This window comes from Falco punctatus, assembly GCF_963210335.1.
Source record: "Falco punctatus genome assembly, chromosome: 1".
Classification (NCBI taxonomy): Eukaryota; Metazoa; Chordata; class Aves; order Falconiformes; family Falconidae; genus Falco; species Falco punctatus.
In genome coordinates this window covers 71689614-71717023 of record NC_137580.1, presented here as the reverse complement: position 1 = coordinate 71717023, position 27410 = coordinate 71689614, and positions in this window count along the sequence as shown.

Here is a 27410-nt window from a genome sequence, read left to right as displayed (position 1 = left end):
CCCCAAAGAGTTGTGGTCAAAGGAGTTAAATCCAGCTGGGGACTGGTCACAAGTGGTGTTCCCCAGGGTTCAGTATCGGGGCCTGTCCCGTTTCATATCTATGGTGATGGTCTGGATCAGGGGGGATTGAATGCACCCTCAGTAATTTGGAAAATGATACCAAGTTGTTGGGGGAGTGTTGATCTGCTTAAGTGTAGGAAGGCTCTACAGAGGGACCTGGACAGGCTGGGTTTCTGGGGCCAAGGCCAATTGTATGAGGTTCAGGAAGGAGAAGTGCCAGGTCCTGCACTTGGGTCACAACAACCCCACACAATGCTGCAGGCTTGGGGAAGAGTGGCCAGGAAGCTGCCTGGTGGAGAAGGATCTGGGGGTGCTGGTTGATGGCTTGCTGAAGTTGCTACCAGGAACAAAATTCTCACAAACCTTACTTTGTAGGTTTTTAAAAAGTAGCACATAAGTTACCTCATGTTCTGAGTACAAGTTGAAGTTTGTCTGAATTCACTTTATTCTGACATTTAAAATGTTGGAAACATCTTGTAACAGAAACCCTTTCTTAGGTCCAAGTATTTTCCTTAATAGAACTACCACACGCTCACTACTAGTAGAGAAGGTTAATGTCTTCTAAGAAAACAATCCGCCATTTCCACTTAAGAATACCTAGATGTGATACTGCCTACAGGGTTACTCAACCAGGATTACTATGAGTTTGTTTCTCACCTACTATTTTCTCCTTTTCATGCATCACCTATTTGCTTTTCTTAGCATATTAACATTTGAAGCTGAGCTTTTTGAGGCTGAAATCATACTTCTTCAGTTCAGTAGCTTCTAGCATATATGGGTGATACATGAATGAAACACATTACATTAAAACATATATTAAGAAATAGCTTTTGTCTTTGTAAATGAAATTTTGCTGGACTTGTTATTTGCATAAATTGTGTTTTGAAGAAAAATCAAGGAGGTCATGACAGGGAATATCAGAGGCTTTTTTACTTGTATGTTAAATAAAAATGTCACAAACAAATATGTACAGAATACTGCCTGCTCCTTTAAAAATGAAACACTAATAACACAGTCCTGACACATAAATTCAAACCAAACTTGCATATGCACAGCTATTTCAGTAGGATGTCTGTGTCTGTGAAAACTGACAAAAGATGTTACAAATAAAGAACTGTGTGTACTTTTAAAATTTGAATCATTTTAAGCAGTAGAAGTTATCTGAAAATATCCCATCGTTTTCTTAAGATCTAAGAGAAATTCGTATTTTCTTTCTAAAAGAATTTTTTCCAATTTTATTTAATAAAATGAATGGGTCATAGCAAGAACAAAAAAAGTTGTTTTGGTAAAACTAAGCCAATTTCATTTAGTTATATTTGACCCCAGCAGTCTTCAAGATCCCTGCTTCAGACATTGATTTCAAATGAAATTTATATTTACTGAATTCATGGAGAAACATATCCCTCGTTTCTGGGACACAAATAAAAATTTAAGGCTCGGTATTGGAAACTACTGCAGCCAGTGCCTAACAAGGGCTTTTGTCCTATGATATATCAAATTTTACAAGTCACTAAGGGATGAATTTATTCAATGTTTAAAATGACAATCAAAATCCTTCTCCCAGAAGAAAGAAGTGTTATTAACTTGAAAAAAGACAATGTAAAATAGTGCTGGATTCATCCTTTAAATTACTTTAGGGGCTTGGAAAGAAGTTGTTGTTGTAGGAAGAGACAGAACCATTTTATGATTTTGGATATTTAAAGTTCCTAGCAGCCCTTACCAGAAGAACTGCAATGCTTGCTCCTGCATATGGACAACTTTATGTCTGACTATGTGTCCCATTCAGTAGGACTGCCAGGAATATTTTTGAGAAATGTAACGTAATTGAACAGCTTTTCTAGGTCTCAGTTACCACATTAGATCTGATTGGAGTGAAAGGTGAAGAAGAAACCTGAAAATAGATATCTTGAAGCAAATTATTTCAATTAAAAAAATCAAAGATATGTTCTTTTTGTTTTGTTTTGTTTAATTTGTAATCTGAAAACTGATTACAAATCCAAGCTGCTATCCTACAGTCAGCTTTCTGTTGTTCTCTAGCACCTCAGAGCTCAGCTCCATGCCTTCCTTCACCTTCTGTCTTGAGATATCGTGCAATCTTCATTTATGAAATTAGTAAGTCTTAAGTTTCAAAGGAGAGAAGTAACTTTTGAAAGAAATATTATAATAGATACCATGTTATTATATCTGTTTTCCTTCTCACACACAAACACTTCCAGAGGAAATATAACAAACACTCAGGGAAACAAATTATATTTAAAACATGTAAAACACTAGGATTTTTAGATTTCTCACATTCCAAACAGAACATTTATAGTTATCTAAAGAACCTCGGTTTTGCTTTGTCAAACCATACTCAAAAAATGGTTTACAATGCATACGGTATATATCTCTCAATGGGATGCATTAGCAAATTCAATTTCATTCATCAAAGAGAAGGCTTAGACACAATTTGGTCAGGGTGTGAAAAGTGCTTTAGTAGGGACCAGATTTCTGATACAAGTAGGTGAAGACATGATATAGTCTAAAGGCCAGAAATAAGCCAAACAGATTGAAAATTAATTAATAGTGAAGACAATGAATGAGAACAGCTTATCTAAAGATGTACATGAACTGTTCAAAACCACAGTTTTCAAATCGTGAGGAACATTTTCCTTGGCCAGAAGTTAAGAGCAGGAGGTGAGAATTATTGCGGAGCTCTGTGGCCTGGGTTGTACAAGAGGTCAATGTGCACCATTATATTGGTTTCTTCTGAAAACAATCAATCTCTCTACACTTTAATTAAAGATAAATAATATGTCTTCCAGAAACATGCCTTGATAGCTGTGCTACTGAAATACATTAAGTGTCCTCGTTCCTCAGAAAGTGTGAAAATTATAATTCTCCTTGAAGACCTGTGGGTGAGGAACGTAACTGTTCAAAAGGAGCCTGCTTCCTCTGAGGCAAGACATTAGCAAACTCTCCCAGCTCTGGATCCACATGGAATTTTTTAACCCCCATGGCATGCCAGTATAAAAGAATAAACTCTACAGTACCTTCTTCCAAAACCAGTAGTCATTATTTACTAACATAAGAAAGCACAAGACCTCCTGAGAGAAAATACATCAGAAGTGGAAGACATTTTCCAAGATCTAATGGAAACAACATGAATGTGATGTACATACTGATCAGTTTTAAAAAGTGTCCACAAAGGATGCTTGTGGCACAGTGGGACCCATGAGTAAGAAGCCATTTCAGTGTAGGCTGTACAACACAGCTAAAAATTTGGAGAAAAATCTCTTATTGAGCTCTGTTTTCTTAACCGTGTTCTCTAACTTGAGAAATGTGTTTGCTTAGAAATTAAAAAAAAACCAGCCTTTAAAGAGTCAAATTCTTTTAAATTGTCCAGCCTTTAAAGAGTCAAATTCTTTTAAATTGTTTGTAAGTTCTTTTGTTTCTGCACATGACCTTTACTGTAAAATTATTTTCGTTGTGATTACACGATGGCAATGTTTTTTTTCCATCGGTTAAAAGGTTTTAATGGATAACCTTTTAAGAAGCTGTTGAGGCACTATTTAAATATAAGATTTTTGAGCCATTTATGTTATTGCAAATTTCAATAGCACACACAAAATAAATCTCACTTAATGCAGTAAGTGCATATGGAAAAGTATTTACTAATATCCTCTTTATGTAACTGTCTTTTTCATCAACTGAATAGCTTTCATAATGCATCAGCAAACACCATTGTGATAAGTAGCTGGGGGCATTTGTTCTCTTTTAATGACCAATATTGATCTTATTTCTAATCTATCACTGCAAATGCAATGTTCAATGAGCTCGGTCTGCCTAGAAAGAATGTAGAGGGTCACATGTCAGGATACATAGCATTTGAACTTACGCTTCTACATGGTGAGAATGCCACATGCATGCACGTCTTTGAAATACCAGACTCAGTTTTGGCAGAATTCAAGAGAAATTCTTCTACGGACATGAATATAATACATACTGTATTGTTGCCTACTGAAACACAGAGGAACAGAACAGAATACAACACAACACAATACAATATAATAGACTATCTTAGCTAGAAGGCACCCTGTTGAAGTTAAACTCATCTGGTGACTGGTCACAAGTGGTGTTTCCCAGGGTACAGTAATGGGGCCAGTCCCGTTTCATATCTATGGCGATGATCTGGATGAGTGGATTGAATGCACCCTCAGTAAGTTTGCAGATGACACCAAGTTGGTTGTGTGCATTGATCTGCTTGAGTGTAGGAAGGCTCTACAGAGGGACCTGGACAGGCTGGGTTTCTGGGGCCAAGGCCAATTGTATGAGGTTCAGGAAGGAGAAGTGCCAGGTCCTGCACTTGGGTCACAACAACCCCACACAATGCTGCAGGCTTGGGGAAGAGTGGCCAGGAAGCTGCCTGGTGGAGAAGGATCTGGGGGTGCTTGTTGATGGCTTGCTGAACATGAGCCAGCAGTGTGCCCAGGTGGCCAAGAAGGCCAATAGCATCCTGGCTTGTATCAGAAACAGTATGGCCAGCAGGACCAGGGGAGTGATTGTCCCCTGAACTCAGCGCCAGTGAGACTGCACCTGAAATCCTGTGTTCAGTTTTGGGTCCCTCACTGCAAGAAAGACATTGAGGTGCTGGAGCGTGTCCAGAGAAGGGCAACGAAGCTGGTGAAGGGTCTAGAGGACAAGCTTTATCAGGAGCATCTGAGGGAACTGGGGTTGTTTAGTCTGGAGGAGACTCAGGTGGATCTTATCTCTCTCTACAGCTACCTGAAAGAAAGTTTGTAGGCAGGTGGCTGTTGGTCTCTTCTCCCAAGTAACAAGTGATAGGACAAGAGGAAATGGCCTCAAGTTGTGCCAGGGGAGGTTTAGATTGAATGTTAGGAGAAGCTTCTTCACTGAAAGGGTGGTCAAACATTGGAAGAGGTTGCCCAGGGAGGTGATAGCATCACCATTCCCGGAGATGTTTAAGAGACATGTATGTAGATGCGGTGCTAAGGGACATGGTTTAGTGGTGGACTTGGCAGTCTTGGCTTAATGGTTGGACCTCATGATCTTAAAGGTCCTTTCCAACCAAAATAATTCTACAGTTCTACAGTAATCATATAGTGCACTGCCTGACCAATTCAGGGCTAAGTTAAATCACGATATTAAGGGCATCGTCCAAATGCCTCAATCACTGACAGGCTTGGGGCATTGACTACCTGTTCCAGCATTTGACCATCCTCTCAGTAAAGGAATGCTTCCTAACATCCAGTCTAAACGTCCCCTGCTGTAACTTTGAACCACTGCCATGCATCCTATCACTGGATACCAGGGAGAAATGATCCAGCACCTGCCCCTCCACCTCCCCTTCCTCAGGAAGTTGTAGAGAGTAATGAGGTCACCCGTCAATCTCCTTTTCTCCAAACTAGATAAGCCCAAAGTCCTTAGCCATTCCTGATACAATATTCTTTCCAGCCCTTTCACTAGCTTTTTTGCCCTCCTCAGGATGCATGCAAGGACCTCCGCATTCTTCTTAAATTGCAGGGCCTGGAACTGCGCACAGTAATCAAGCTAAGGCTGCACCAATGCTGAATACAGCAGGACAATCACCTCTTTAGACCAGCTGGTTCTCCTGTGTGTGATGCACCCCAGGAGGTGGCCTGCCCTCCTGGCTGCCAGGGTGCACTGCTGACTCACTGAGCCTGCTGCCAGCCAGGCAGCCTGCAGCTGCCCCCGATAACGCCTCTCAATGACGAAGCCTTTTCAGTATCTCCAGTACAACACCAAGATGATCTCATCTGAAGTGTCTCTGGTTGCATATATAAAATTGAGAGCTTTTAAACACTATTATGTGAATTGTCTTAATCAGTGTCATCAACAGAAATAATAAATATATTTGGGGTTAGCCTATTTTAGCTAAACTCTGACATGGCTCTTTTCAATTTAGGCATCATATAAATACTGTGAGCATGCCACAGATTTTTCTCAATAATACTGTCAACCAAATTCTACATATTAACAAGCAGTTTTGGTGGAAAATCTGATAAGAAATTTTGTATATTAAAGAAATCTAAAACATTAATCAGAATCTGTAAATACTTGCTCGCTATTAAGTTATATATAATCTGAAAATATCTTCATGTTGCATATCTGTTATCTTCTACAGACTCCCAGTGTCCTCTTTATGTATAGACATGCCTTCCATGGGAACATATTTTTGCTGGCTTTATTCTTTTATTAAATTCAAATTCATTTTTCACTGAATCATTAAGTTACACAATTAGTTTCTTATTTGTTTATCATTTAAGCTGTTTACTTTGCACACCCAAACAGATCTAAGGTACATAGTAAAGCAAACAGGTTCATATATGATGTTCTTCTCAAGTATTAAGAAAACTATCAATTTAAATTGCTTTTAACAATAAAAGGTATCTGAATATTCTTTTGAATTTTAGATAAGTATAACAGTAATGTTGTATGTGATATTAAGACTTCTAAAAGCAAGTGTCTTTTTACCTCTCAGTGAATATAAGGCGGGGGGGGGGGGGGGGACGGACACACAACAATGGACCCAAAAACAGTTAAGTCACTTGAGAACATATTTGACTGCTGAGAAAAAAGCAGTCAGGCAGGATCTGAAATAAAATGTGATCATTACCTATGAACAGTGATTATAATATTCAAAATCAGAAATTATAACTGCTAAACTCAGTCACGTGTGCTTTTGAATTGGAAAAGTAGGCAAATGTTACATGTTTGTGCCTTTTAGCACATTTTTACTACTCATAAGGAATATAATTCCATGGGGTTAAACACCAAAGCACTTAGCCCAGATTCAACAAGTACTTATACACAGTTCTAGCTTTCAGACGATGATATCAAACACATACTATGTGTTTTCCTGAATGGAATTCTTAGTAGCTAACATAATTTTGTTTTCCCCATTTATACATTATTGACTAAATAGCTTACTTTTGTTCAAGACAAAAATATAAGAAAATAAAAAACAGTGTCTATAAAAGTCTTCTGTGCAGCTCTTGAGTTCAAAGCAAATTTTCCAGCTGAGTTATAAAGTCCTGAAATTAATTTCTAATGAAAATGCTAACAGGCCTTTAGCTACAGTGGTGCATAGCGGGTGTTGCTAAAATAAATACAAATCCCTGCCAGTGCCAGAAAAGCGTCCCATCATTAAAGGCACTTTTCTAGAAGCTTTTTATTGTATCTGGGTGATGATAATCTTCCCAGCAGCAGGCATGCTGGGTTTTGGCACATATCAAGCTTGTCAGAATCATTTTACACATTCCAAACAGCAGGCAGAATAGACAATAACAAAACAGAAAAGAAACTTTTTCAACATGATGCATATCTTTTTTTCTCAGGAGCTACTATTGCCTTTTTAGCAGGGAATGGAGGCAACTTTTTAACTAACCCACTATGAATATTAAAGCCACTGTCTCAAGTTACAGCAGGTATACCAGTGCTTCTTGTCCACCCTCAGCTCTGGCAGAAGAGCGCCGAAGTTAAGTCTGTGTGAAAGTGGAAAACAGTTTTATGACATTTTTCTTTCCAACCACATACACACTATTGTCTTGGTGCTTAGCAGGCCCTGATGCAGCCTGCTACAGCTCTGTGTTCCCTGAAAGCTATTAGGGAAGACCAGGTTCATCATAACATTAGGATATGATAGCTAACAGTCTCCTAGCACAGATCCTTACAAATTGAGTCTTGCAGAGGAAAACAGCACAGGACACAGTTATTCTGAATCAGTCACAGAAATTATCCTTTTCAGCAAAAGTCAGCAGTTGCCATGCGTGCCATTCTCAGTGTCAAAATAAGGAGAACTGCTACCGGGTTTTCCCAGAGCAGCCAAAACCTTAATTTTTAAAACACTGCGACACCATACCGCAGCTGAAAGAGACAAGGGAATAACACAAGGCAATCACAGGAACTGAGACCTAATCCTGCAAACACCAGAAAAGGCTGCTCATGGTAAAAGCATGAGCCTCCAGAGAGGTATTGGAAGGGTTGGATCATACTGGAAGCAAAATCAGGAATGACACTGGACTTTACTGACCATATTTCCCAACAGAGCTGATGCGTACCGTCATGTTACCTCACTTTTTGAGTGATGTTAATAACACAATGTCAGACTGCAAGTGACAATAATGTGCTGTACCCACAGAACAGGAGGAGAGAAAGTAGGGGTGAAACCTGGCCTACAGGACTTCAGTTGCTGACAGCTTTCCACTGAAGCTGGAAAGAAGGCAATTTGTCTCTCATACCGGAGATAATTTGGAGGGATAGAAAATTAAAAACCAGCCAACCTGTTCTTATACTAAGTTTAGCACGTTCACACTGGAAATGACTGAGAAATGACCAATATAGGCCCCACAGTGCTGTTCTCAATTGCCTTTCAGAACTTTTAAAAAATTTTCAAAACAGAACAAATCAACCGATAGTTGTAGTAAAATATCAAATACCAAAAAGGATGTGTCATGGGTGTCATGTCTGCAGAAAAAGTATCTTGCATATGAAAATTATGCAGAATCCTTCATTCTGCAAAGTTATCCCCAACTTAATTACTTCCTCATACTAAAATGTACAGTATTCATAAATGGCTAATTAATGCAATAGATACTATCAAGTGTGAATCTGATTTCACAAAATTACACATATAAGTGAAATGTGTAAATTCATACACTCTCTTTCCTGAACTAATGCCCCCTGAGGTATGTAACTTGCTACAGTCACAGGATTTAACTAAAAAAAGTGCAACACTTGACAGAATTGGATATTTTCTCCTTTCTTTATCATACGAAACTCAAAAATATCTATTATGTTTGCCAAACGTGGCATCACATTAACGTTTTTACACTGTTCTTTACACACATTTCTTCCCACAGTTGTCAGTAACAGCTTTACCCAGACACTGAACCTTTTGAATGACAAGACACTTTCATGCCTTTAGATCCAGCTTTTCAGATGGCAGCACATGGGTGAAACTTGACTTCCACAACTCTGAGTCTGTCATGAACTGAGTCTGAATGACCACCATCAAAAGCAAAACACTCAGGTAGAATCATCTGCCTTAACACATAAGTGAAAACAAAGGGCTAAATCAAGGATTTAGATTAAGATAATATTTCCTCCTTTCAAAGCTGAAAAGAATTTTCTCAACTCTGTATGTAAAAACATACTTTTGTTCATAACTTTCTTCCAGGCTTTCTGCCTACCTTTCAGAAGTAACAGTATCTTAAAAAAAAAAAAAAAAAAAGTGGTACTAAGTCTTCTAAAACTTTTTCCAAAATAATATACATGCTTCACGCTTTATATATCAAATTTTGGCTTGGAGCAAGTTTTTAATGCTAATTTACAAATCCTTGAAATATGGGGTTTAGAACAGAATGCTAATATAACTCTAACTATAGAAATGCTTGCAGGCACTGCTATAATGAAAGAAATAATTACATCAATAAAATTATACTAGTCTGACATTAACAGTTTGCGCAAACAAACAATTCTGAATGACTAACAAGTATTATAAATATGACTGCTGTCATAAATCAAAGCTATCCATGACCAGGGTTCATGCAGCTCTTTGGAATAATATAAAAAGAAAGCATCATTAACAGTATTAGGAATTTCATTAATCACACAATTATGAACTTTGTCTTCCTCTGAAAATTTCATCAAGTAACATGCTTCGGAGTAAATACAACATAAAAGACTTAACATCTCTTTGAGTGATTGTAGTTATTTCTGAACATAGGAAATTACCATATCATTATTATCTTTGTGGTAAAATTTCATATAAATGTACATCATCCAGTTTCTCACATCAATTATTGCAGGCTTTTATCATAGTCGTTTTCTATTTCTTAAAGATATTTTTCTCTATATTTTCTTTGAGGGATAGAAAAAAAAACAATCTAAAAACATTGAGTGATTTTAGCATGTAAACATTTTCATCAAATTCAAAACATGAGAGTCCACAGATACACACCCATTTAAGAAGCTGGCTTCCTTTGATGTTCGATTTTCTTTTCTTTATCTGGTCTAAACTAGAAACAAAAAGTCTTAAAGCTAAATTTGCCCTATCCCATCTTTAAATTTGCTGGAGCATGTCCCAGGAATGGGAATATACAAAATTCCTTATACATTTAGGAACTGAACTGCTGATTCAAAGCTTGTAAACAAGTCTCAACATGGGTTAAATGGTCACCTTTCCCTACAAAACACGTGGCTACCAATAAGCTAGTGAGCTAAGAAAACATTTCTTTTCTAGCTTCCCTTAAGAAAGCAAGCATCACATTAAAGAGGGTAGTAAATAAAATAAATTTCAAACCAAAAGCCAAATACATTTTCCTAAGTACTTGCAACTGCCAGAAACACCTGCCAAGGTAGGACAATACCTTACTGAGTGAAGAGGAGAGTTTGCATTGGAAATATAGCAATTATTTTGTGGACACTACAGAAGCGCTTTACAATATTTCTCTTGGTATATTCCCAAATGTGTTGCATTGATGAGATGATGAGTCATTATAAAGTAAAGCCTGAAAACATAATTAAATTTAAAAACATTTCCCAATAGTTTCTGAAGGAGTCAATATTTTTCAGGCAGTTATTAGAATGGAAGAAAAATGAGTTTTTCATAATCTGGCTATTCTGTTACGGATTGCTCTCAAGTCCAGCGCACTTAATTTGTGTAATGCATAGTGATGATCTATGACATGTAGCATCATCTCAAGCAGAACTAGTGAACTCTTTATTTTTCATTTTGGATAGTGCATCCAGAGGGAAACATTTACATAAAATGAAGAGCTTTAGCATGCAAAGTATGTTGCTACAGTAAATTAATGAGTTAAATTATATTGACAATTCTTATCCTGATGAATATCTTCCTGACCTTTGCTATTATTACATAACAGACCATTGCCATGCACATAGTTATCAAACCTAAATATTATTTCCTTTTGTTACAAGCATGTAAAATTTTCTGCCACTACAGGGATATAGCACAGCTTGAACTATAAAGACCAATGTATTGATGCAGTAGATAACCATACACTGTCAAAAAGCTCAAAGGAGAGCTTCAAGAAAGAGAAAAATTTCAAAACAGGTCTTATGTCAGGTAATCAATTACAGCACTGTCATACTAATGGCTACGAAAAAGCAGAGGAGCAGTGACAATAGGTGCATTCATCTTACTACTGTGCTGGAAAAGCTCCACCTGTATCCCCAAGCACTCTGTCTCCTGCTGTCCCCCAACAAGTGCACCCCATGACAGTGGATCTGATAGTGGGAATATTACGTATCTGTCATCCCTTCTTCCTGAAAGGCACCTTGACTACAGCTAATGACTAAAGGAGAGCCAGCAGCTACCTTCTCCCTCCAGCCACAAGCAGGTTCCTTTGTTATGATACTGAATTTACAGTGAAGTACTGAATAAATCCAAATGTCTAAGGAAAAGATAAAGCATCTTAAAACCCTTTTTTCCAAGTATGTAGAGATGTGTGTATGTGTGTGTGTGTGTGTAAAATATGTTTGCTTTCTCCTGTATAGTTCTGTAAATCTTTGCAATCTTAATCCCCTTGTGGTAAATCACAGTAGCAGGACAGCTCCTGTTGCTAACAACCCTCATACCAATATGGCCAAAAATTACTGTGGCAAAAAAAGGGAGATTCCCCACACCCTTTTGATTTCCTGGTATTCGTGGGACTACTACAGTTTAAAGGGTCTTTAGATCTTGTGCTATCAAAAGACTGTAAACAAATTTTCAGGATTATACCTTGTTTCACTTTGTCTGTGGCTAAAATGTAGGGGAATCACAAAAGCCCTTCATTCTAGTATGGGTTCACAGTCTGAAAAAGACTCTGAAGCAAACCAGCAACCAGATCTGCCTTGGGCTGGCAACACTGAAAAGAGTCACAGTCAGCTGAAAATTCTGGGCCTTAATAATAATCCTGTTTTCTTTGATAAGAAAGAAGGCAACACCTCCACATATATTATTTTTCAACAAAGGCCATTGCTAAGTTTTCCTGTAATTAGATGCCTTTGCAGCAATTACTGTAATGTGATTGATACAATGAATTTTGACAAGATTTGGGAAATCTAATCTTCCCATCTTTGTGAACTTATTTTTTTAAGTAATAGATCTTTTGTTGTGTTGTTGCAACCCCATAAAATTTTACTGACAAATTATTTATTATAGAGAAGTTTAGCTTCTGGATTTCTATTGGCATGGGGTTTACAAATGGAGATAAGACAAGGGAGAATGTTCATTTTCATGATAGCGATAGTGCCTTTTCTCCATAATGATAATAATAATTTGTCCCATCTGTCTAAATCTAATTTAACAGTGTTTATGAGTGGATGAAGGCGGATTTTAATTAAGTCTTGTAGTTGCATTGGTATGTATTTCAGTCCCTCCAGGGATCATTTAAAATCCCAATTTTCAATATAGTCTATGTGACCACTACATCATGTAGGAAGCAACCTGGGCTTGAAGCAGTTAATTTTTCATCTGGATGTGGACCTATTAGCCAGTTAAAACAAACATTTCTGGAAGGGCAGAGGTTCACTGTTCACCACATTCATACCCCAGAAGCTGTTCTAATCTGCCAAGAGTCAAATACCCAAGGTAAAATGTGAACACTTATACTGTTTCCATTTTAACACAGAAATTATATCATAGAACCCTATTATGTAAACATATATTTTTAAGCAGATCCTTTTTTTAAAATCCATTGAAACTCTTTACCTAAAATTCAGTGTCGTAATATTTCTCATAGTCCTTTCAACCTTCAGCTGCAATCCTAACAGGATAGGCTGTATCCGAACACAGAATAAATCTACTAGATAAAACTACTTGAAAGGCACTTGCGTTAAAAATAAGAGTTTTCACTTTTGAAGGAAATTCCTGAACTTTAGACTGCCTAGGCCAGCCTACTGATATCAAGCACACCAATACCGAGGGCACCTTCAAAACTGATATGACATTTCTACTGTCCAACCTGCTCACTCAAGCTTACAATGAATCTCTATCTGTGCACTTCCATCAATGACAACAATTTAAAAACTACTGACTCTCTTGGTCATATTTTGCCTCTGTAAGGGCATATGTTCAACTTTCACATTTTAAAAAGAACAGTGATTACAGACGTAAAGCATTTAGGTTTAGGCCTTGAATTTGTACTCAGGCAAGTCTCTACTGAAGCGACCTGAGCTTTATTCACAGTAAAGTGCATGCAGGCACTCCACACATTCCAGCTAAAACCACATATTCCATACAAAACCTACAAACTTACTGTTTAAGTATGTGTTTTTGTCAATCCCAGCATTTAGGTGTTTATATATATATATTTACAATTACAATAAACATACATGAATCATTGGATTTTAATAATATCAGAGATCACACAGACTACAGGCATAAAGAGTACCTTACAATTTTTATAAAATTACAAATAATGCTCTTCAGAAATTACTCAGAATCATCTAATCTAACCTTACCAGTGTAAAAATAAATTGTATGTCTGGTCCAAGCCAGTCACCTACACCAGTTCTGCAGTCAATAGGGACACTTGTGCCACTGCAATGGACGTCTCATCCCAACAAAAAAAAAAAAAAGCACATACTTCTATATCTGTGCTGATTTTATAGAAAGTCTCTGAAGTCAGGTTAGACTGGACAGTCAAATTACTAGGTTTGACTGCTTTTGGAAGTCAAAAAGTATATCAAATATACCCAGCATTTCTCAGCATGAAACCTATGTGTCGCTGAAGTAGTGCCTGAAATAGATTACTACTCGGAACTTTGTTTATTTCTGTCATGATTTGTATTGTACATAAAAAAACATGCAAGCCCAAGAAGAACTCTCTCCAATACAGGTTTGCTTATGCACAACATAAGGTCCACAACCTTATGAGTTATGACAGCTGCTGAGGCTCAGGTTAGTGACTTTCTGACATTACACTTCCATTAAAGGAAGTCATCCTGCTATGGAAACAGTAATACATCACTCCTTTTTAAATCAATAGGAACTTTGCTATTGACCTGAGCAAGAGTCAGATACCTCCCTTTCACTGTTACTGATATTCATATGATAAATTCTTTCATACACTTGCTTACCCATACATGTTTGCATACCCTTTAAGAGCATACAAAACATGGAAAGCTGGTATGATCAATTCAACTAAATAAAATACACTAAGCATAGATTTAATGACAGCTAAATGCTTTCTTTCAAGCTTTTTTGCTTATTTTGCTTATTTTGCTGTCTTTGCTTAAATATACAGGAAATACTGTCATAAAAAAAAAAAAAGTCTGATTAGTGTGCAAGTATAGCAAGTATAAAAATTACTTAAAAATTGAAAGGTTTTGCTTCCGGACCCTAGTTCTACCAGAGAAACAGATGGGACTCTTTCTTTAATGCTTTCTCTCTCTCTCTCTCTCTCCCTCTCTCCCTCTCTCCTTTAAGGCACTAAAAGTAACCTGAGAATTAGAGATTTTAAATGTTGACTGCTTCAGAATTAGGTATATTGGTTCAGAAGAGTTAAAATGGATTCTCAAACAAAAATGATACAACAAGGACAAAGCAACATGAGTTTTTAATTGTGTATTGTGCTGTTTTTTACTGTTAGACCACTCTGGGGATGCCAGACAAAACATAGACTAAGGAGAAACAGTGGACATATTTTATCTGGATCTTTCAATAGGTTTTGAAATCATCCCTTTCATGAGATTATTAGGAAAACCAGTACACATGGGCAAGTAACGTGTTATCATGGAGTGAAGACTGGATATAACACCCAAATACTGCCAATAAATATTCAGAATTCTTAACACTAATTACTAATTTTTGAGGGTCCTCAAAAGTTTCATACAAGGCTTGTTGTTAATGCTTGTGTTTGGTACGGTGAAGTCACAAGTCTAGACAATGAACAAGTGGACCATTGCAGGAGTTTTGACAATATAAAATACGGGAAAGTCAAAGACTACAGTAATTACTAAATAGTATAGTTTCTGCTAATTATATAAGACATCCCCCATCCCACTACAAATTCAGGGTGGGTTGCCTGTTTTCCAAAGGAATGCTTTAAATTTTGACTAGGTATGTTGTCTAAATAAGTAGTCAATGAAGGTTATTAAAAAAAATCCCTAAATTTGTAGAATGGGAATTCCTACTAAGATAGTTTAAAACCTAAACAGTTTCACTGTGTTAAACTATTGGACAAAGAGCCAAGGCTTTTATTGTTTTTTTAATAACTATTGTTTTCTTAGCAGATGATGCAGAACCAGTTATAGTTGTGAGGCCAATTTAATCACATAAAACAACAAATGATGATTTTTAAGTATAACACTACTGTAGTTAATTTTGTCCCATTTATAAGTCACAGTATAATTTCAACAGTATTGTACTCCAGTACTTGTAATACACAGTGCTTTTGCCACAGATAGATAGTGGGAAAACATGATAATTAGATATCTAAAAAAAAAAAAAAAAAAAAAAAGATCACAGATTTACAAAGAGTCCTCCCCACTTCTTTAGCAACAACAGATCTGATAATTAGATATCTAAAAAAAAAAAAAAAAAAAAAAAAAAAAGATCACAGATTTACAAAGAGTCCTCCCCACTTCTTTAGCAACAACAGATCTATGGAAGTCTTGCTATGATAGTCCCAGCCCTGAAAATTACATGCAATTATCTGGGGCTAGTACTGCACAGAAAGAAGTCCACAAAAATTCCCAAGCACAACTTGCCAACAGCAATGCCACATGGCCTAAAAGATTACATAAAATTTATGAGCACACTGTGCAGCAAGACAAATTTTGGACCATTTTATTTCCTGTTATTTTTCAGTACTACTGAGACATAGAATTGGAAGAATTTCAGAGAAGGGCAGCAAGGGTGACCAAAGGCATGTAACAATCATCACTAAGCATTCTAGGACTTTATTACATAAAGAGGGGGAAGGAAGGAAAAGAAGAAAAAAAAAATTAATTGAGAGCCACTGCTATCATAGAGGTCTATAAAATCATGAGGCATGGGAAGATTGGGTAGGGAGCAGAAGGTTATTGCTTCTTCCAATAAAGGACCTAAGGAGCAGCAACTGAAGCTAATAAATTTGAAAGTGATTAAAGAAGGGAATTGTTCATACAACATCATTAAGCTGCAGAACTCCCTTTTGCAAGATGTTGTAGCTGCAAGAGGTTCACATGGGTTCAATGCAAGATTAGACAGCCTAATGAAGGAGAAACCCATTTCAAGTTTACTCAAAGAAATACACAGAAATACACTTCCAGCCTCCTTGAGATGCAAATTTTTGGATGTCAGGAGAGTTATTCATACAAAGTACTGCTCTCTACTTGTCCCACATTTACATGCTTCCTTGCTGGTGAAGGGATTCTAAGCTACAAACCTTTGATCTAATCCAGTACAGCTATTCTTAAAGGGCATATGAAAGTCCAGACATGAGCAAAGCATCATTGCAGTTTTAGTTTCATGAATAACACTGAGCAGCACTACTCACCATATATAAATCACAACTCTTCACCACATATCCAGTGTAACAGTTACATATTACTCTTGCACAACACTTGCAGAGAGTGGAATCTCACCTGGTGTATATGATCTGCCAGTTGTATTATTTTCCTTAGTCTTAGCAAGTACCCCACTTACTCATCCTTAAACTGTTGATAAGAACAATATAGTCATAGTCATATTGTTATAATTCTTATTCAAATTAATTTGAAGCCAAAATCAATTGACCCATAGTAGCCGGATTACATAATTTCCATCAAAAAAAACCCCACAGCCATTCACTGAAGCAACCTCATTTTGCAGCAAACCAAAAACTAAAATTTCACCAGTTTACGGAGTTTATCTGTTGTGGAAAACCTGTTGTGAATCAAATTAAATATAATGATGGATTGTAATGTTTTCACTTTATTTCAAATGTAGAGATTGTGCACTGAATGCCATTTAAAGCCTTTTTCTAAAACCTGCTAAAAGCCATTTTTTAAAGTCCACAAAGCGCAATTCTTCCATAATCATTAGTTCCAGCACAATCTGACCTCATAGGCTGCCCTTTGCAGGTGACAATAAATACACAATATCGCTTTCATGTCAGCCTGGCTCTGATGCAAAGGTATACGTTTCAAATACTGTATAATTTTAACAGTTTAATATTAAAGAGAGTAGAAAATAAAACTTTTAAGAATATGCTTCCTTATAATTGCAGATAACAGCTTTGTAATGCAGTTCTGCAGGAATTCAAACAAGCTGAAATACTTCAGCCAAGTGCTGCAGAAAGAAAAAATTCATATCAGTTTCCTGTCACCTTCTGATTTGGCCTGAGGCAGAACTATAGCAAAGCACTGAGAGATAAAACACATAGCTTACGGTTCCGATGAGACAAACAATAATGGACTAGAATCAGATTTACTATGCCATATCGGAAATCAAATAAGCAAAATCAAGTACCCAACAATATGTATTAATACTTTATTGGTAGTTTCAGATTTACTATGTATACTGTTAGACTACAAAAGAGATTGTCTCTTGTATAAGGATTAGGATTTGTATCCTGATGTCCTAAATAAATTCTTCATTAACAGCCAGCAGTATATTTAATCAAAATTATCCTTGCAGTTCCAGTGGATAAAACACATTAATTATTATTCTAAACTATTATCAAATATACTTGTTAAAGGCATACATATTCTACCCAAAAGAAACAACAGTACTTCAGTGTTGAATGAAGTTATATAAACAAAATCTTGATATTCTCGAAGTATATTTAAGTGTTTTAAAATCTTTTGCATTAAAAAAAAAACCCAAGTTTTATTTACTGATTACTGCATTTTGCAGTCTTAACATACAACCTCAAAGTCTGTATTAATGCATCAAACAAGTAAAGGCTCTTTTCTAAAGAAAAATAATGCAAAATAATACAAGCTTTTGCTCATATTCCTATTGCCTTATTTTTTTTTGTTATTCTGCAATACAAAGGCAAAAATACAAAAGTTTTTATAAATAACAGGACCAAACATGTAAATAACTAAAAATGATCAGTTACTAAGTAAACTAAAGACAACAGACTAGAAGACTCTTAAAAATTCTCATTTTAAAAAAAAAAAAGTATTTTTAAAAGAGCAGTACAGCATTTAAAGTAATATTCAACTACAAATAATATTATGGATCAAATGTGTCATTACATGGATCAACTAATACTAAGTGAACTTTTTTCTCTCTTCAGACAGATCTGCCTACCATGGTTTTCTTTCAGTGTCCATTGAGTGCTTCCTTTGATTCTCCCCAAACCATTCTCTCCCAGGTTACTCCCATTTCTAACACCAAATCAGAGTTACAGAGAAACAGAGAAAGCTGAGCTTGCCCTCTGCTCTAAGGCTGGGTAAAGCACATCTGTGTATTTTGTTATTGCCACATGAGGGATATTTGTCTGCATGGACCACTGGCCTGAACCACTATGGTCATTCTTACATTCTCTGCTGGCTGAAATGTCATACACTTGCTTGCACCTAACCTATATCTTAATAATCACTTAACGGGCAAGATAGAGATTCTTCTGTCATGAAACCCCTCAATCATTAAGGGGGGGTTTAAGGTTATTGATCAAATTTTCTGGGTGCTTCCTTTGCTTTCTTTTCTGTGCTCTTTCACAGTAGTCATCAAGATCTTATTTCTTCTCTCTGCTCGCCATGGCATTCCATCAGTCCCTACTTCTCTGCGTCTTTCCTATGTGAGCTGATCAATCAACCCTAAGCCTGTAATAACAGATATCTCTGTTTGCCACTTCTCTCTTCCTTCAGGCCCAAATCTCAGATGGCTTCTTGAAAACTTACTACATATAATAGCATTAATCTTCCCTGAGGTTTTAAATTTAAAAAAATAAAAATCTTCTTCTAAACTTTTGGCTCATCATCTGCCTATAATCTTTAAATACACGTTCCTCCTACAGTCATACTTGCTTAAAAAACGCTTCCTTCTAATTACACACAAGATTCAGTTCTCTGTCCAAATTATTAAATGTATTTTCAATATATCAGCCATGCAGTCCCATGGCTCTATTGTTTGTCTTGCCTGCTAATCAATTCTCTAGTCATTCTACAAATTTCAATGATACAACCCTAATTTTGAGCACAATAATGATTATGCTTACACTTGTACCAATACATTTGTCATGGTTTAACTCCAGCCAGCAATGAGGCACCAGGCAGCCACTCACTCATTCACCCCACAGTGGGATAGGGGAGAGAATCGGAAGACTAAAAGTGAGGAAAACTCATGGGTTGAAATAAAAAGTTTAATAAGTAAAGAAAAAGTTGCCTATACAAACAAAACAACACAATGAAGTCATTCACTGCTTTCCATCTGCAATCATCCCCAGGAAAGCAGGGGTCCATCATGTGTAACAGTTACTTGGGAAGACAAACACCATAATGCTGAACATCCCCCCCTTCTTTCTTCTTCCCCCAGCTTATATATTCAGCATGACATCCTATGATATGGAATATCCCTTTGGCTAGTTTAGATCAGCTGCCCTGGCTGTGTCCCCTCCCAATTCCCTGTGCCACTCCAGTCCTCTCCCTGGCAAGGCCTGAGAGACTGAAAAGTCCTTGACTTAGTATAAACCTTACCTAGCAGCAACCAAAACCATCAGTGTGCCCTCAACATTGTTCTTACACCAAATCCAAAACACAGCTACTAAGCACCAGCTACTAAGAAGAAAATTAACTCTATCCCAGATGAAACCCAGACAACACTTCAATGAACAAAAAAAAAAGGAAAGCCCTCAGGAATCATTTTGGTGTATCCATCCCTCTGAATTTTACTGGGAACTGCTCACTATTTAATCAAATTGCATGCATTTGGAAAGAAAACTACTGCTTTCTAGAAGTACTTTTATGAGCTCATACCAAAGGTTATCCCAATGGTAATTAACATCAGGCTTGTCAAGCAAATTCAATTGCATTCTTTGCAAATATTATGTAAAATAGTTTAAAAAGGGGGGGAAAGTGTGTGCAATACATTTTTGCTATTTTGTTTTGGGGGTGTGCATTTCCTTTGTTTAAATCATGGCTAAATACAGCTTGGTAAATCTAAACATGGTCACTTAAGTAAATATGCTTCCTTTCAGAAGTGGTACATAAACACAAACTTATTAATTAAGGACACTATACAGATACTTATGTTTCTTAGAACAGGATAAAAGTCTTGTGTACATTATAAAATCAAAGGGAAATTCTAACTATGGAACTTTCATTAAAGCAAAACACCAAAGAACACACACACACCCTCCCCACCAGCGCTCTGTAGGGCTTTGAAAACTTACTTGATTCTATTCCTCTGTTAAAGAGGGGGGGGGATTCACATTGATTTTTTTTCACCTAAATAAAAGGAAAACACTCTTTGTTCTCAAAATACAAACAGAGGCAAACTGATTGAATTACTGTTGCTGGTTAGCTCACTAAATGTTATGAATGCTGCTGTAAAAGTTTAAGACTCCTCTCATTTACACAAAGAGCATTAATGGTTTGCGGAGTGCATAATTAAGCTAAATGTATGCTTCCCTCAGGTCAACAAAAAATGAATACCAAATTTCCAAGAGGAACTGACCCTTTTGAACATAGGGACTTCTACTTTTATTTGCTTACTTTGTTAGATAGTATCCTCTACTTGTGAAAAGGTCACTGTTAAAGATACCAATAAATCAGTAAGAAAATCATCCATTTTCCTTAGAACATAATATGTTCCTCTGCCTCAAATTATTGACAATTAAGATTTGAAGATTATATGGCAAAAGAATAGGAAATTATTAATTAAAGTCTGAAGAGGAATTAGAATTCCATTTTGTTCTTGATGTTCTCTTACATCTTAATCATGAGAATGTCACATCCATGATATACACAACTAATGAAAAATACATACTTATGCGGAACTCTCTCTATATACATATGATAAAATCCGTTTGCCTTCTCCAGCTGCAGAACTCAGAACTGGTTTGCATGAAGTGCTTCTCAGACTCCAGTGCTTTTTGTCCCAGCACAGGTAGCTCAAAGAATTAGAGGACCAATGAAATTTTGAGAGTATATTATTTAATACAGATAACAGAGTTTTGAGTAAGAAGCCCCTTACTCTTAAAGCTAACAAATGGCTAGCAGCTCCACAACAATAATATTAATGGTTTTGTTCTGTTGTTAAGTTTAGGGATATTTAATTCTGCATTGCAGAATAAAGCTTTATTACTTGTCTGTAGTATCTGAAGCAAATGATGAACCAAGAATATCAGTTAACTACTTGTGTTTTACACCATTACATTTCCTCCAGGTCAGTGATCCTAACCAATCAATGCAGAAGAATCAATCAGAACATCTTGATGAACTCCACTAGACCGGTATTTAAGATGAACATACTAAGGGCAATCATTGGGTAACTTAGGTGGAGAAAACAAACTATTTCATTTAAACTGCCATAAGCAGTTAGGAAAGATAAAAATGTTTACAAATTAGGATAAAAATTTGACAAAATCTGTATGTATTCTGTAAATTTTATTCTATTTTTATATGGCAAGGGGAGGAGCACTCAGATAGAAAAATAATGTCAGAACCAATGTTTAGTTCCCCTCAGAAAAGTTTAAAACAGAAACATAGGATCAGGCACCCAGTTAGCGTAAAACAAAATAGGTTTGCTGAAGTCAACAGCACTACACTATTGATTTGATTTTAAAAGCTGCTCAATAAATTCTGTCTACATCCCACACTCCTTAAAGTAAATTGAAATTTGTGTTTTCCTGATGGTGTTTTTTCCATCAGCAGAAAATCTCTGAAGTACCTAAAAAATAGCATTTATTCATTGTCAGCTAACAGAGCCCTGGAACACACAAAAAGCTTGTTCTGTCAGAAATCCAGCATGATGAAATACATTGAATGGATCACCGCATTCAGCATTTAAAGAATTAATCATTCAGTCTGCATTTCATATCTGAGAAGCTTATTACTGCATCATGTAAATAAATATTTTTTTTCCTTAACTAAACTGAAACACTGTCTCTGTTAGCCAGTTATGCCAGTTTCCCTTCTCAAATACCCACACTTAATGAGCTATTATACTGACTGTGGTGACTCTGTCTGTCTTAAATGCTACCTGTGCAATATCTGAGCAAGAAACTAAGATTATGGATACACAGGAAAATACAATGCCTCGCAGGGATAGTATACAAGCTGGGAAAGGAGAAGGGTACATAGGCAAGCATGATTTTGGAACTCAAGGATTGGTGGATATATACAAAAATATATATGGGAGCCCACACTAAAAAACAAATATACCTACTGGAATCCTAAATATTCTGCTGATTAAACCCACAAGCAAAGGAGGACATATAGTATGACCGAATGACTATGTCAGCAAGGTTAACAGGCAACTCACTAGTTCTTTCTCATAAGAATAAATAAACTCCATTTTCTAGTTGATCTTCACACTGAGACAGGCTAAATTACCAGAAACATTTAATTTTAATATTTGGTGTTTAGGTGACAAGACCCTAGACTAATGTCCACCTGCTGAAGACTAACCATTTCTCTCAAAGGGTTATCTTACTCTTATTTTCCCCCTCTATGGACTGCTTTTCAGAACTCATACACATTATATGACCTGACAGTTTCTGTGTTTGTACCTTTCTCTTCTGTGGTGAGGTTTCTGAGGTCTGGCATTGTAACCTTGATTGTAACCTTGTATCATAAACAGAAAGTTTCCCAAAGAAATCTAGTCTTTCAACAAAGCCCTACTACATATATGGTAGTGTAAATATAAGTATAGTAGTGTTCACAATTAAAACAGGAGTTGAAACAACAAGGAAGTGTGAATTCTACCTATTGTCTTATGTATGAATATACTATAGCATATGAACTATTTAAAAAAACAAAACCATACCCACAAATTTAATATTTAAACTGTACAAATAAAACAAAGGTTTGTAATAAAATAGGCAATCATTGCCATTATACTTGAAAAGGAAATAGAAATAGGAAAACAACTTGTTTGATGCTGTGCTATTTAGATCTAGAAGTAGTAATTACGATACTGAGTTTTATACACCACCTTGCTTTCCATGACACAAGGTATACGTGACTTCTGTATTAACTGCAATTTTATATTATCCAGAATCAATCTTATTCTACTGTGGTGAATAGAGGATGTAAAAATATATACAATTTAAGTCTAAGTTAAAGCTTCAATTCAATGGATATGACCTCATCCCAAAATTCCTGTCAATTATATTAACTCAAATGAAAATAGGACAGTAAACAGAGAGGCCAGAATAGTTCTTACAGTTTTGTTGTTAGATTTATGCACCTCTCATTAAAATTTCCTATAAAAGAAAGCGGCCTCTTTTACTCTGAAATTCATTGCAAACATTATTCCAACTTTTCCAACCACTTGCCCAATGGAACTGTAATTTTCACATGTGAAAGTACACCACACTGCATTACTCAGCAGGCTTAGAAAGAAGTGTCTTTCTAATCTTCTCACAATGGGGACCCACTTTAACTGTATGTCAATAATGTTATACACAGCAACAATATTTACAAGCTAAACAAAAATATTTGTACATTTTATACCGCAGTATTTCTTAAATACATGTAGTTCAACACATTGGATTCCATATAAGTTAGTCAAACTTCTCCAGATTGTACCACTTCCACAAAATTAGATGACAGAAAAACGATCAGATTAGTGCTGCCTCCATTGAAGTCTGCAAATGGTTCACATTCAAGAAACTAAACAAGTTATGATCTTGAGCACAAAGAGTTTTCAAACAAATCTGTTACAAAATGGACTGACACACTTGCTCCCATACTGCCAGGTTAAAAGGAAGCAGCATTTAAAATGAAACAAACACCTATCCACTTGGCATAGTTAATTTTACTTAAAATATCAGAGAGCATATGCAATAAGGATTATATTTTATTAAAATTTTGCAAATTAAAATGAAAACCTAAAATTCATTATCTCTAGCCAAAATGATATTTTGCTGTTTTTTGTATCTGTAAAATATTCCAAAAGTTGTACATTTTGAAAGTATTTTGTGGAACTGCAAAGGACCTGATATTTTGAAGTGTTTTGAGTGAAACTGCAGCTACAAATTTTTTTAAAAGTCAAAAGTCACTGAAGACCTGGGTTTGTACTGACTATGGTGTCCCACCTGTTGTTTTTCAGGATAAATCATTGACTACAAAACCCATTACTTATAAGTAATTCTTTGGTGTGATGTTATAACTATATAGAGACTGAGCCAAAAAATGGTGTTGGCTTACATTTACATCAGGAAATATCAGAGTAAAAAATCATTAGTCTAGTCATGTTAAAAGTCAGCCCCAATACATGTCTAATAATATCACAGAACGGCTGGGGTTGGGAGGGACCTGCACAGTCCATCTTGTGCAACCCCCTGCTAAAGCAGGTTCGCCTAGAGCGGGTTGCACAGGGTCGCGTCCAGGTGGGGTTTGAGTATCTCCAGGGAAGGAGGCTGCACAGCCTCTCTGGGCAGCCTGTGCCAGGGCTCCGACACCCTCCAAGTGAAGACGTTTTCCCTCACACTCGGATGGAATTTCCTGTGTTTCAGTTGGCGCCCGTCGCCCCTTGTCCTGACGCTGGGCACCACTGAAAGGAGCCTGGCCCCATCCTCTTGGCACTTGCCCTTAAGATATTTATGTGCACTGAGGAGATGCCCTCTCACTTTTCCCCAGGCTACACAGGTGCATCTCTGTCAGCCTGTCCTCGTAAGGGAGATAGTCCAGTCCCCTGATGGTCTTTGTAGCCCTCCGCTGGACTCTCTCCAGTAGTTCCCTTTCTCTCTCAAACTGGGAGCCCAGAAGTGGACAACAGCACTCCAGGTGCAGCTGTACTCATAGGCTCCAGGGCCAGCAGTGGTCTCTTTTTGTTCCTTAAAATATCTCACTTTGGGAACAGATGCAGAAATGTGGGAAGCTGATTTCATCACATGTCCCAAGATCAACAAAATTAGAGAGGAGTACTAATGAAATTATTAAATTAATAACTTTCTTTTGAGGGATGTTGTTTTGCTTTGGTTTAGGTCTGAAACATTGCATCATCTAATTCTGTAAATAGACACACCTCTTACTATCTTCTGGGGAAAAACGTGTTAGTAGGATATTTAACCTTTAAAAAATAATATTCATGATACTATCAGAAACAGATCATGCATTTAAATCTTCTGGAAAACACTGTTGTGAAGTAGTCTAGACCTGCTCACACCACCCTGACAAAATGGCTTAGCTTTGCTTTGGAACTATTAACTGAGAGGTGCTAATCCAGTCTCCATTCTGCAGGGGACTCTGGCATTTCTGGCAACATTAGCTAAAATAGAAAGGACCAAATGAGATAACAGTAAGAAAGAAAGAACCAGTTAATATCTTCATAGGACATTAGGGATTATGAGTTTGCAGAATCACATTGGGAACTAATATGTTTGAGATGCTGGTGTTTGTTTTCAGTCTGTGTTTTCATCACCAAAAAGGAAATCAATACATTCCTCACTACTGCAGCTCCACTCACATCGAATAACCCAGTACAGCACATCTGAGCAAGACAGTCTGTGATAACCTCATCTAAATTTCCTTAGCTATGTGAAGGCTCCAAGTCTTGTCTAGGAGATTTTCCAGCATTTTACCCTCAGTTTAAGTTCTCCTTGCTTGATCATACTGGTTTTTTAGCTTACAGAAGGCCTCAGTAAGTATATTAGAATTAACATACAAGAACTGCTTTATCCCTATGTGCTTGTCACAAATTTGGAAAGCACCGCTGCTGAAAGAAGGAAGATTTCTTTTCTTTATATATGTAGTTTTGTTGCTATGTTTTCCAAAAGTGGTGAATATATCAGTATTTATTTTCTTACAGCACCATTTTTTAATTAAAATACCCTTAAGGAAAAATTATTACTCTGCATATAGATACATATTTTGTTTAAAAGAGACACCACCACCACCACAAGAAGAAGAAATAACTCAAGTATTTGAATACACATAGAGAATATATGTTTCCCAAAAGCCAATTAAAAAGAATGGTCAATCAAAACCCAGCCACCCGAACTCTACTGGAAGTCTCAGAGCTGCTGACATTATATAGTAAAAAACCAGGAAGGTATACTGAGTAAACATTTCATGATAGCAAACTTAAAGTAAAATACTCTTTTCCTTCAAAAGCATTCTCCTAAGACTTTTTTAAAATTTTAGAAAACATTGTTACAGTACCGAAAGATCAAAATCTGTTTACTTAGCTGTTGAGCATCATACGCTCTTAATAGTAGTATGGATGGACTTTATTAATTAAACACAGAACTGTTTTTTTCTAAACCATCTATATTGAGACTATCAAAGCAGGGTACAGGAGTTAGGTGCTCATGCTATCTTTGTGCACCTAACATACAATGAAATTACAAGCTTTGTATGATCAACAGAAAAGAGAAGCGAGGAGAAAAGTGCCAAACTGAGCTCAAAAAGCTTCCAGAACAAAGATTTTATTAATTTTGTGGATGAGACTGATAACATTCACTTCAAATGTGAGTTGTAAAAATATATCTTAGCTTCTTCTCTGGTAGCTAATCAATAGCCCTTTTCACAGGTTTGTTTTCATACATAGTTTATTGCATGTACTCTGTTGCCTTCCAGCTTCTGAGAAATACTAAATCTGTTTACGACTACACCTAGATAAATGTTGAGCCATTTTCCTATTCAAATACTGCATTTCCTAGCATAAATACAAAATACTTCACGTTATATTTCCAAGTGACTCTTTCTACGTTTACTGGGGAATGGGTGTTTTTTCTTACAGTGACTAGTTAATGGAGGACAGGAGCTTCGTGATTAATTTAGTCTTAGCCATAAAAGCAGGAGATCACCACATAAGGATCACTAGATGGGAAATCATCTTTTTATAATTTTCGCTTTGCCAGTATCAATCTGGAATTTCACTGTGGATGTATTTTCCCATTTAGTCTCTGATCTCTGCCCAAGCCCAGATGTGTAACATTTATGTTCTCAGTTATCTTTACCTTGTGTATTTGTATAGCAGTTAGCACACACAGCCTTGCTCAGGGTTCCCAGGTACTGCTGTGATAAAAAATAAGCAAGTATTTTTCTTAGACAGTGTCCAGGAAGTGACTGCATGCAGGGTTCAATCAAACAATGAAGTCTGTTAGAACAGGATCAGAATCTCATTTATTGGGAACTGTGTGTCTAGACCATGGCTAATCTGAACAGAAAGAAAAATACACACCATCTTACGAGCAAGATTTCCTGATGTTCATAGAACATGAATACATATTTTC